This window comes from Hirundo rustica, chromosome 11 (genome assembly GCF_015227805.2).
Source record: "Hirundo rustica isolate bHirRus1 chromosome 11, bHirRus1.pri.v3, whole genome shotgun sequence".
NCBI lineage: Eukaryota > Metazoa > Chordata > Aves > Passeriformes > Hirundinidae > Hirundo > Hirundo rustica.
In genome coordinates this window covers 13,272,107-13,285,804 of record NC_053460.1, presented here as the reverse complement: position 1 = coordinate 13,285,804, position 13,698 = coordinate 13,272,107, and positions in this window count along the sequence as shown.

The window sequence follows — 13,698 nt, the reverse complement described above, 5'->3', positions numbered from 1 at the left end:
ATAAGTTTGTGTAATTCATAGTGGTTACCACTTACCAGTGGTTAAGGCAACTGTATTTTACCCTGCGTGTACAAGAGCATTTCATTTATTATATATACAAATATAAATGACATATATATATATGTCATATATATATGTATATAACATTTTGTTTCGAATAGGGACAATACTATTAAATATTAATGAGAGGACCAAAAGCAGGCTGACAATAGATTTTAAACATAACTCCCAACACCTGCCGGTTACCAGGTGATCCATTCTTGGATGGTGCCATTTATACTTATGTAGGCAATCTAAAGATTCGTGCAAAATCTTTACTGCCAATAAGTTCATAGGATGGCAAGTTCAAATAATGATGTTAAACACATGGTTTAATGGTCATATTGAATGTTCATAACACTGGCTGCATTACAAGATATGTAGGAAGAAAGAAGGAAGGACACAAAAATGTATGGTTAAGATGGAAGCTGTCCTGAAAAGCAGCAAGTCACAGGAAGACCTGAGGGTCATTGCAACTAACACAGTTCAGCTCTTTGTGCAGCCTTGTAATACAAAGGGTCTGCAATACCCACATTAATAATTGTATCACTTCAGGAGCTCTCTGCAATGGATTTTTGCATATTTGTAAACAAGTATATCAAGTAGAAACAACACTTGACACCTACAAATGTTTGGGAAGACAGCTTCAATTATAAAAATATTTTGGAAAGCTTATAGCACAACAGTGACACAGCAGGAAGAAGGTTAACAAACCTCAGTTTTGTCAAAGAAAATTTTGATAGGTGGCAATTTCTAAGCATAGGTATTTACACATTGGAAAAAGTCCTTTTCAGTTCTGCTGAAAACCAGATATGGACGCAAGAAAAAGTATTTCCTACTGGTGGGGTTCCACTCTTTTTGAGAAACATTTTTATCAGCCTGGGTGGCAGAAGGATTCCTTACCTAGCCACTCACTCATCATTAGATGGGTCATTATGGCATCTTCTCTCCTAATTCTTTATCTGCAGCATTTATTCTCCCAGGATGCAAAAAACTGAGCCCTAGGACAACCATCCAGATTATCAGGTAAACTACGATTATCTGTCATCTACATGTCCGGCTATACAATCTACTGGCTGCTTGGCTATAAACTCTATGGAAGTGCAATATAATTCTCTTTATTAACCACACAACAGCATGAGACTAATTACGGATCAGTCTCATGGCAGAATGCTGGTGGCTTCTGCAGGAGCAGGCACAGAGATTCCTTGAATAGCAAACATTAAGTACTTAAAAGTATATTACTGATTTACAATAAGTACATGTAATGAAGAAGCTGGAGTTAAAAATAAGTTAAAAAATTGCTTGGCATTCAATAATAACAATTAAGTTGTTATATCAAAGCATTATTTTGCCTCAGGATACATGTGAAATGATACTACTTCTATACACAATATCAATATACACCCTAAAGCAAACTTACAACATATAACATATGTTATATACAACATAAATACTGCATCCTTTCCTTCCCCATATTCAGTAAGAATGTAACAGTATGTTCATGACTTTGCCAAGAAAATCTGCATGTAGTGGTAAAGAACACATATTGAAAAAGGTCTAATAAATGAACACCAATATCTCTATCAGGCTCAAACAGAATTCACCAAGAAGTTGTGAAATTAGTTACTTGCAGTTTTTCTTTCACTTGCAAGTTTCAAAGCTGCAAAATTCAAGCCCATTCATGCTTTCAGTGGGTTTATTTAAATTTCTGAACATGTTCTACATAAAGAGGCTGGTGTGATCAAGATTATTCTGTTAAATTTGATGTTTTGCATAACGAAATGCATGGCATTCCATTTCCTATAAATCTCAAATGTGGAGAACTACAGATAAAATAGGTTAAGCTATGTTGACATCACCTGCACAATAAGGATATTTCCAAGATATATTTGCCTTAAATTCTCTTGGTTTTGACCAACAGTAGCACATTCAAGCACAATTTTTTAATAAAGCAACTCATTATGTTATTAAACTGCCAGACCAGACTTTCAGCAGATGGAGTTAATTAACAAATGTAGTGCACTTCAGCAGGCAAAGAACATCTAAAAAAAGTCAGAGTTAAAAGCAAAATGGTAATACATGGAACATTGATTAATTCCATACCATTTGTTAATTGTATTAGTGTTAAGAGATCTTGTCTTCCCCGGATTTACCTTGATGACTAAACAAGCATATAATCTGTGAAATTTATACTCACTGTGCTAAGAAACCCCAATGGCTTTCTGCTGGAAATCTTTTCATGGCTGTTTCCTGTTGACTTGTTCTGCTTAGGTATCTAGCTAGTTTTCCTTGGCAGGATTTTCTGTTGCCAAAAGACTGGAATGTTGAGGCTCTTACACTAACATGCAGGTTTTCTACGTGTGTGATCTCCCTGTTTTACACGTCCTGGCTGTTCTGAAAATGCCAAATGAAGTTGAAATGCTGCAGAGGAAGATTATTTCCTTCCCACAAAATATATGAGAGATGTTTTGTGTCTGCAACTCTCTGTACCAACTAATGTACAACACAGAAAAACAACATGCAAAGACAATCCAACTGAAACCCTCTGTGGTTTAATTGTTCCTGCACAGAAACACGTCACACTTCTCAACCCAAGTTAAGCTCCACTAACTTTAACTTCTTTTAAGAGCTTCAGAAAGCATTTCCACAATCATATCCAAACATGCACTTCCATAGACTAAAATCATACTGAGAAGGCTCTTCAATATTTTCAAATTTACTAGAAGCTTAGCTTAAAAAATTTCAGCCTGACTCGCCCCGGCAAATTTGCAGCTTGGTTGGTGTGTGTAAACTGGGTGAAATCAGTTAAGAGACTTGAATGCATCTAGAGGGGCTTAAGATAACACAAAACTTCTGAAATTCAACAAGGACAAGAACAGAGTCCTAATCAACAAGGACAAGAGCAGGATCCTACATTTGGGATGGAACAACCCTGTGGAAAACACAAAGCAAGGAGTGTGTCTGGCTGTGAGCAGCTGTGCTGGAAAGGAGCTGGATCCTGGTTCCCAAGAAGCTGAACATAAACCCATGGTGTGCTCCAGCAACCAGGACGGCCCCAGCTCTCCGAGGAACAGGTTGGAGATCCAGGGAAGGAATTGTCCTGCAGCACCCAGAGCTGTGGTGGCAGGATCAGGCTGCAGATCCAGGGAAGGAATTGTCCTGCAGCACCCAGAGCTGTGGTGGCAGGATCAGGGTGTTGCAGATCCAGGGAAGGAATTGTCCTGCAGCACCCTGAGCTGTGGTGGCAGGATCAGGGTGTTGCAGATCCAGGGAAGGAATTGTCCTGCAGCACCCTGAGCTGTGGTGGCAGGATCAGGGTGTTGCAGATCCAGGGAAGGGATTGTCCTGCAGCACCCAGAGCTGTGGTGGCAGGATCAGGGTGTTGCAGATCCAGGGAAGGAATTGTCCTGCAGCACCCAGAGCTGTGGTGGCAGGATCAGGGTGTTGCAGATCCAGGGAAGGGATTGTCCTGCAGCACCCAGAGCTGTGGTGGCAGGATCAGGCTGCAGATCCAGGGAAGGAATTGTCCTCCCTGGACCTGGCACTTGTTAAAGCCAGAGCAAAGAGCCCAGGCACAGCGGGGAGCAGCAAAGCCTTTGCAGAGGCTGGGCAGCAGCTCCCCAGCACCTACGGGGAGCTGATCAAGGAGACAGGAGCAGGCTCCTCACAGCAACGTGTGGTGCAAGGATGAGAGATAGAAGACAAATCAAGAGAGAGGCAGATTGATTTGACGACAGAAATCTTTGGGTCATGAGCACGTCTAGGCAGTGGAACAAGGGGAGGCTTTAAAGACCCAGCAGGGTAAGGCTCTGAGCAAGCTGATCTTGTAGCTGACGCTGCTTTCAGTAAGAACCTGGACTAGGTAATGTCCTGGGGTTCTTTCTGACTCAAACTGATCTGGGATTATATTGCTTTAGGAAGTAAAATTGGGCCCTATCTTGCAATAGTTGTTAATCAAATGTAACAGCAGGGACAATAAAAGAAAAGTAAGATCTTTTATTAATCATTAGAATTCACAAAAACATTCACTGCAGAGCATGTAAGGAACATGAGTACTGATAAAGCCAAAGAAAATGAAAAAGCCTCCCATTAATTTTCTTTTTTTTATTATGTTTTTTCCCCAAAAGAAGGAATAAGCGTACTAAGTGCTGATTTTGCTACTTGGAAAAGAGAGGCATTTAGACATGATACTGTGATATTCATGGAAACAAGAATTTTCATATCAAAATTCTCATATCTATACATGAGGAATTCCTTTTCTTGTATACCTCTTATCAAAAGAGTGTTCTGGAAAATTATCTTGGGGTCTGCCACACAAGCTTGGAGCCTTATTTTTGCTTCAATAACAGATTTTCACTGTTAACTGTGTTTATAGGGAATCTTGAATCCTAATCTTCATATATAAAATCTACCAATACAGAAGGATCTCTAAGGCCACACTGCATTTTGTTTTCATAGATACATCACTATTCAAGGACACTAAGTAAGCATTTGAAGTTAAGAGGTGTAAGACGAGGACAAAAAATATCCAAGTAATTTGTTTCTATGCTTAGAAGTTTACAAGCACTGAAAAACCATGGATCTTTAGACAGCTGCCTTGAGCCTACAAATGAAAGTGTATTCTATTTTCTAATTCAAAACCTTATGTTTGCCATTGAGTAGACAAACAATGGGCCAAGCAGAACTAATGTACAGAATCACAGCTAACATCATAAGCCTGTTCAATAATACATTTAGTGGAAAAAGTTCGGCCATGGAGACAGTTTTCTCCAAACTTTAAAAAACCAAACAAGCATGCAATCCTGTTAAGGTCAGCTGAATAACATCTGTGAAACTGGAAAGATAGTCTATGATATTCAAGTATAATTTTAGAGTATTTATTAGATATTTTTAATGAAATTCATAAGGCTATAAGTTTCCTAAATAGCAATTTCACTGTCATATGGATTATTTCCAAAGACAGTCTTTGTGCCAAGATTTTTCTTTAATTCCTGAGCTATTTTTTTGAGGGGAAACTATTCAGTAAATAGATTACAGTGGGAACTGAGCATCCTGGCTCAAATAATGAAACCTGATACTGCCTCCCCAGGTAATGTGCAGCTTTCCCCAGCGAACATTTCAGTTTATCCCATGGACAGATCAGCTGGGAAGGTTCTGGGGCACCACAATGAATGACTTCTTCCAGACCATATGCTCCTTGCAAGACCATATGCCCTTTATGACTGTTCCAGATTAACCCAGTTTGTGTGAACTGAAACCCCACACATGGCACCTTTGTGGGCAATAAGAATAACTAAGAGTCCCCTTCTGTCTCAAAGAACCCCCCCATGATAACAAAAACCACCCCCAAAAAAACCCCAAACCTACCCCCTCCAAAATGCACCTGCCACCAAAAATTAAGACATGCCCACCCAAAAAGTAAGCTCACACAAAACTTTTTTTTTGAAGTATAACATACTTTCATTGCAAAGAGAAAGGAAGAAATTTACATTGTTTTTGGTCCAGGTGAAGCAAAATCAAGAGTGGATTTTCTAGAAGGATTTGCTTTATTAAACTAATATATATATATTTATAAAACATAAACCCCCATATTAGGACATTTACAAATTAAACCCAAACTGTAGATCAGTTATGATGCCTCTAGAATTCAGGGAAATATTCCTGTCTGCAAGTCTTTTCATCTTCAGATTCACAAGCAATTTTTTTGCATGAATGAAATAAATAGTATGTTCAATATTTCATTTGTGAGTGCATTGGCTCTTGCAACTTAATTAAATGCCTCACTAACTTCACACACCCAAGAATTTCTGCATGGCTGCCTCATGTTAAACAATTCACAAGAAACAGAAAATATCACAAAACACTTCTGTAATCAGATACGGCATTGTACTATAAATGATTCTTGTGTTTTAGAAACCGTGCTAATAAATACAGAGGCAGCTGGTAGAGAAGCCTTTGTGGTTAAATGGACTATCATCTCTTATCACTGGTTAAGCAGAGGGGAATTCCTAAGGAGACAAACACTTGTAAGAAGCTTACCTTCCAACTGCCAGGCCGGGCAGATTAACAGCATTGTCAGTCACACCAAATCACCATGGCTGCTCCCTCACTTCTATGCAAGCATTCTGTTGCTTGCTGGTTTTGTATTTTAAGCCATACAGCTTATACATACATCATAACAGCTTATTCTAATGGAAGGAATATGGCTTATTCATACAGCTTATACATACATCATAACAGCTTATTCTAATGGAATTCCATCCATGGCAGGGGGCTGGAAGTGGATGATCTTTGTGGCCTTTCCAACCCTAGCAATTCTATGATATATTAAATAAAACAAACAAACAAACAAAAACAAACAAAAAACACCAACAAAACAAACAAAACCAGAAACTCAAAAAAATATTGACAAAAAACTGCACCAAAAAAATTGCTGGTGTACCAATGCTTCAAGTAAACAACATAAACATTTATGCTAACTTTTGTATTGAACAGCAGGTGCACAAGTTATGGTGGAGGATGAGCTATGAGCCTGGAAACCACCAGCAAAAGAAAAACTCATGAGGGAGAGGGAGACAGAGTGTCTTTGCAAGCTCCCTTTCAGGCTAAGGGGATTCTGACTTCACATTAATGTGAGATCCAAGCATCAATACATTTAATGTGCCAAAGACATTCAGAATGGCTCTGGCGTATTTCTGATGGAAATGCTCTTTCTGCTGTGGAAAAGTAACATCCTGTGCCAGGTTTGGACAAAACCAGACACTTTGATGCACACTGAAGTTCCTATGAAAGCATTTCAAGGTTGGTCTCTGCAGCAAGATCCTGAACTCACCACCTTTAATGCCAGCAAGTGACAACTACTGGTCCTGATGCTCAGTATCTCAGGACTCACAACTTTCTTAGGTGCTCATTTGTTTAAGCACCAAACACAGGATGGACCCTCTAAACACAGTCTCTGCCTGCACCAACAATTGTAATGAAACCAGTGCAGCCTTTCCCACATATTCCAAAATTCCAGCTGCTCATTCCCATGCAGATGCTTCATGTTTATACCCCGAGCTTTGAGCTCCTGAGACCCTTTCCATCTTCATGGAAGCAATGATCAGAACTGCAGCTGCACCCAGCTTAGCAAGTCCACAGTTTCACTGGCATTATCCCTCCTCTCAGAGTTCCATGGATCTTGCGACAAAGGATCTTGCAACAAAATTTGGGGGCAGTTTACATGGAAATGCTGCACAGCCACATGGCTGCAGTTGTGCATTTCCTGTGGCATAGGACACACTACTCCAGATGGTGCTAATGGCAAGGGACCTAAAATACATTTACCTCCCCCTGCAAATCTACATCTAATTTCCTTTCTGGGGCTATCACATTTTAGTGATATTTATTCTGTGAAGACAAAATATGGGCTTTTCAAAAATTTAAATGCTAAAGCCACACTTAACCTGAAGAACAGTGGCCTCTCAGAAGTATTTATGTATCTATGCATTTCTGAAAATGCCACACAGCTCCTTTCTCTGTCTTTAGGCCCCTGAGTGTCATGAGCTCTGAGCACCTTCTCGAACAAAACCTGCCCTGTTAAAATAAGAAAAAAACCCCAAAACATGACTCTCTTTTACTGTGAATTTGCAGATCATATGGCATAGAAGAATCTTAATTCAGATGGGTCTGTCAAGTGTTCCCATAATATCAGTTGCCCATCATTTATATACTCTGTTCACCTGGGAGCTAAATTACCTTGTCTGCAGAGTCTTGCTTTGGGAGTCCAGGGGGAGTGGGCTATCACAGATATCTTCAATATGGTGTTTGCTGAGAGCTTCAGGGAGCAACCTGGTTGAAAGGGAACACACAGAAGGCTGCAGCTACATGCACATATATACACACATACCTTATTTTTCCCAAGAAACATATATACCTTATGTGTATATATGCACATGCACATACATATACCTTATTTCTTCCAAGATACACATAACAGAATAACAGAAAGAAACACTGCCAGTGCACCCATTTCCAAGGCTGTTCAGTAGCCTAGAGTGTCAAATCACTTAGTAGAACACAGAAAGGCTCTTAATTCAGATCAAATATTAGAAAGTGCAAAGTTTTATGCCTGTTGAACTTGTACTTTACAGTTGAAAGGGACCCACAATCATCCAGCCCTTTCCACAATTACAGTCTGCACCGAGTGATACAGTAGCATTGCCCGTGGTACTTTAATAGTTGTTATAACTCAGAGTCTTTTCTGAAATATAAACACAGTTTTCAAATAGACTGTCAGATTTTTATTTGTGGTGTAGAACTTACTCCCTACCCCATTCAGTGTGTTTCAGAGGCTCTGAATGTTGCTGATCATATTCCCCCACCCTTCTGCACACTGATATCTGATCAGCCCTCCTGCATTCACTAACCATGAGATAGTCTGAAACAAGATTCTAATGGACAGATTTTGCGCTTGTTTCACCCAGCAGGAAACTGGAAACCAATGTTCATAACTTTGATTTTTCATATGTAGGAAAAAGCCCACCTTCATAGCAGGGTGTAGGACTATTGACTTTATTGTGTCACAACAGCACACAGCCTCTCTTTGTTTGATAGGCCCCTCCTTGCCCACCAGCCCACCTCCTTTAATTCAGCTGAATTCATCTTGCCTGTGTTTCTGTATGTTTACAGCATTAGGGGATATCTAATGAGACTTTTTCAAAGTACACCTACTCCTTATTTTATAGGAGGAAGAGAGTATGTGCATGCAGCACTAGTATTTAATCCATAACCACCACAGCTGAACAGCAGTCCTAGTCGCAAGGAGGTGTCACACATACCTTAGATGGGAGAAAAAAGAACCAGACTATTTCTGTCTCTGCCCCTGCAGCACTGACTAAACACTGGGCAGATACTTCAATTTAAGGCAGACTCCCATTAAATCCTTTTCACTATGCATCACTCACCATTGGTGCATTATGAGACAAATAAAAGACAAGCAAGAGCCCATCAGTGAGGAAAGAAAGAAAGGGTTATAACATTTTTATAGAAACATTACAAAGTTATTTAAGCTGCTTTATTATTTGTATATAATGAAATATTATATTAAAAGAAATCATAACCTCCCTTACCAAATAGCTCCTCAAGCAGCAATTACATTCACCTCCTACCAGAAACATTTGAATAATGTCCCTGAAAGGCTCTGAGACTAAATCCACCAGATGGGATAGATGAGATATCCTGGGCTTTTGCATGAATTATTTCAATCCATCATCATTTGGAAGACTCATAGCTGCTGTAATATTGGAAAGCTTAATTTTATTTCCATTTACAAAGTAGGGCTTTGATGGATGCTGTAAAACAAAGGATAACAATCTAGCTACTATGTCTTTATCTTGTCTGCATTTTTGTTGACAGCAGAAAACTGAGGGCTCAGACTCATGACCTACAAGAGTTTAAACCACTGTGCCAGCTGTGACAACAGAGAAACCAGCACACAGCATCCAGCAAGGGCAGCTGCAATGAATCTCCTGCAATCACCCCCAATTCCATTTTAGGCCACTACAACATCTACTGCTTATGAATCAGACTCCTAAATAATTTTTAGTCCAAATTAATCCGTTGAATGGTTTTATACAAAAATAATCATGTGCACACACTGAGTTGATAGAGACTTTGCAAATTAATTTCATGATCACCCTAGCATTGTCTTTAACTGTTTCACTTCTAGTGCTATCTTCTTATTCATTTACTCAAAATTCTGTTTCTGGTTCCATTCTGGAAGGCAAACAAGTTTGGACATTGGGAAGCTGTGTGTTGATACTATATATTTCACAATAAATTGTATTCAGCCCAGGAAATTTCTCTTTAGGTTAGGTGTGAGCAGCTGATAGGCACACAGGCCAAGAGAATAAAAACTTGGTTAAAAGTTAAAATATGGCAAGTTCTGTTTTCCTAATGTAGAGAATCCTTGGATAGCTACAACCGTGACAGAAAACATTAATTTATTCCCAATGAATGCCAAATATTACTATTTTAATGCCCCTTCACAATGTCAAGAATGCCCTTATCCATATTCTTGGTGTCCTGCCAGTAGATCTGGCAAAAGACTCTGATGTGCCTCTTTTAATTCAAAGCCCTCTGCTGTGAAGATCTCCCACACAAAGTATTTATAAACCACAATGTACCTCCTTCTTCTTGCAGAAAATATTCCCAGACATTCACGCTCTGCCTTTTAGATACTCCCAATCTCCTTCTCTGCAAGTCACACGGTTGAGCTGGGTATGTTTGGATTCAGGTTTCAGGGGAATGGGAATCCTTTCTCCTCACAGAAAGGAGTCACCGTGCCAGTGGTTTCCGTGCGGTCGGGTGCTGTGTGCCCCCAGCCACTGCCCCAGGGGAAGGGAAGGGCGGGTCCTGCCTCTGGATGCGGCTTTGCCCCTCACGGGTGCTCGGCAGCCAGCTCTGCCCTCACGCTCTCAGGGCAGGCTCTGCGATGCCTTCTCTGAGTTCTAATGCTATACTTCTGAATCTCGGGAGTTATCTTTTTTTCCCTTTATAATACAATTTATATAATTTCTCATGTGCCAGGATCTTTACTCCCGGCAATCAGAATTGTTCAAACAGCAGACTTCTGGCCCCAGTTCTGAATTCAAGGAACTCGTATCAAAGGTAAATATATTATCACCCATTTCACGTGCCTATCTAACATAAACGATCAGAGGACGGTCCCTGAGCCGAGAAGCAAACCGAGCCTACCACAGAGCGGTAAGGACGGCAATCGAACGCCGCGGCGACAGGACCCGAGCGCGGCCGTGCCCTCGGGCAGGGTGACCCGGGCCGTGCCCGTCCCTCACGGGCGGGGCTGGCCAGGCGCGGGCCGGCGGCGCCACCTCCCGTCACCGCGGGGACTGCGCTGGGACCCGCGCCCGCGCCGCCGCGGGAAACCGGACCGGACCTATCCAAACCGGACCGGACCGGACCGGACCTATCCAAACCGAACCTATCCAAACCGGACCGGACCTATCCAAACCGGACCGGACCGGACCTATCCAAACCGAACCTATCCAAACCGGACCGGACCGGACCGGACCTATCCAAACCGGACCTATCCAAACCGGACCGGACCGGACCTATCCAAACCGGACCGGACCGGACCGGACCTATCCAAACCGGACCGGACCGGACCTATCCAAACCGAACCTATCCAAACCGGACCGGACCGGACCGGACCTATCCAAACCGAACCGAACCGAACCGGACCGGACCTATACAAACCGGACCGGACCGGACCTATCCAAACCGAACCTATCCAAACCGGACCGGACCTATCCAAACCGGACCGGACCGGACCGGACCTATCCAAACCGAACCGGACCGGACAGAACCGAACCTATCCAAACCGGACTGGACCGGACCTATCCAAACCGAACCGAACCCATCCAAACCGGACCGGACCGGACCTATCCAAACCGAACCTATCCAAACCGGACCGGACCGGACCGGACCTATCCAAACCGAACCGGATTGGACCGGACAGAACCGAACCTATCCAAACCGGACTGGACCGGACCGGACCTATCCAAACCGAACCTATCCAAACCGAACCGGATTGGACCGGACAGAACCGAACCGGACCTATCCAAACCGAACCGAACCGGACCGGACCTATACAAACTGAACCGAACTGGACCGAACAGAACCCAACCTAATCAAACCAAACCTATCCAAACCAAACCAAACCAAACCAAGCACCCTCTTTGGATTCACGTTCACCGTTCTTACTAAGAAGGGCGTGAGTACGTGTGTGTTTCTGTACAAAACACATGCAAGCCAGCCTTGTATTTTTGATGAATAAACTCTTAATATTTTGCTCAGCAAAGTTTTATCTTAAAATTAACAATACTAAGACTCAATACTTTGAATATCGCATGCTCATTCAACAACCAGGGAGAAAAATTATACTTGGCTTTGGATTTGAATCACAATTATTCCTATACTTAGTGAAGAACTATAATAAAATAAAACTTAATTGGTATATTTCAGCAGAATTCGGATGTCTTTGGACAGTTGTTTCTGTTTAATTAAAAATATATAATATTTTAGTTCTCTTATGTACATTTAAAATTTCAATCCCGAAACAGTTAAAAATACTCAAGCGGAGACCGAAAAGGGGACCCAATGCATTCAAGCCCAGTTTCTTCTTAAAAAATGCTTTGAATCAGCCATTAAAAATTATATCATGCAATCTGGCAGAACTTAGCGAGCCACAAGGCAGACAGCAAAAACTTGGGATTGTCATACACAGCTCAGCAGAGTTTGAACAGTACAATGGAACCACATTCTAATCATAGATGCATACAATACACAGGTAAAAAATGTACAGATCTAAAATCCATCTGTTTTTAAAAAATCATCATCTACACCATCTGCTTAAGCACTGCAGAGAGTTACATACCAATATATACAAACCTGGTAGATTTATGTACAAAATTGAGCACAAACAGTAGCAGTCAGGAAGGCTAGAAACAGTCTGAACACCATGAGTTACACTCTTGTAAGGCACTTGGGTTTCCACTCTGTGATAAAAAAGAGAGATTGAACACATCAGAGAAACACCTACTTATATAACCAGGCTCCTCCAAATACCAGACAGCAGATTAGGTCTCGAAATCTGCAAAGTCATTATTATTCTGAACTGTATTTATGAAAATAACAAGTCTTATACATGAATTATAGCAGAGCTACAACCTTTCCAATGAAACAGACATCCAGAACATAAACCAGGTCCAGATCTAAAAATAGCATTTAATGCAGCTACACAAAATTCTAGCAAGAAAGGCATTCATATCAAACACAGGCTGCAAGCTTGCAAAACCGAAGAAAACACTGCCAGTATTAGAAAGGCACTGAGTCACTGTTTGTCATGGAACTTTCACAGACTCTCTCTGGTTCAGAAATGCTCTTCCAAAACACAAGCTACCCTAATATGGCACTAAACCAGGAAGGAAAACAGCAGCACTAGCACCCACTACTGGGACTAATCTGAGATTTGCTTGTTTACAACGGCAATAAAATTGCTTATATGACATGCTCTTAAAACATAAGAGAAAACACTCCTTTTAACAGTAAACGACTGTATCTGTCACAGAAATCCTGCACTTGGCATAACACCAGCAATCAGTCTCAGGACTTTACCCCTTTAAAGGCAGGGAGAGGGAAATGCCGAATCACTCACACGTAAGGGAAAGTCCCTGTTATTTTCCACTCAAAACACTGCTTCTAGTCATGTTTTTGCAGCAACCAAAAGTTGAATAGCACAAGGCATGCTTCAGAAACAGACTTTGGAGAAAGAAATAGAGAAAGAGTACCCATCTCTTTGCTCTCATGACAGGACTTGAGGCTTGAAGCTGAGTTGGGAGAATTTAGGTTCTATCAGGAAAAAGCTCTTTACCCAGAGGGTGGCTGGACACTGAAAAGTAAAGTGGGCACAGCCCCAAGCCTGACAGAACTCAAGAAGTGTTTGGACAATGCTCTCAGGCACAGGGTAAGATTGTTGAAATGTCCTGTGCTGGGCCAGGAGTTGGACTGGATGATCCTTGTGGGTCCCTTCCAACTCAGCTTATTCTGTGACTCTATGAAATAAAGACTGTAATATATTTATATCCCCACACCAGC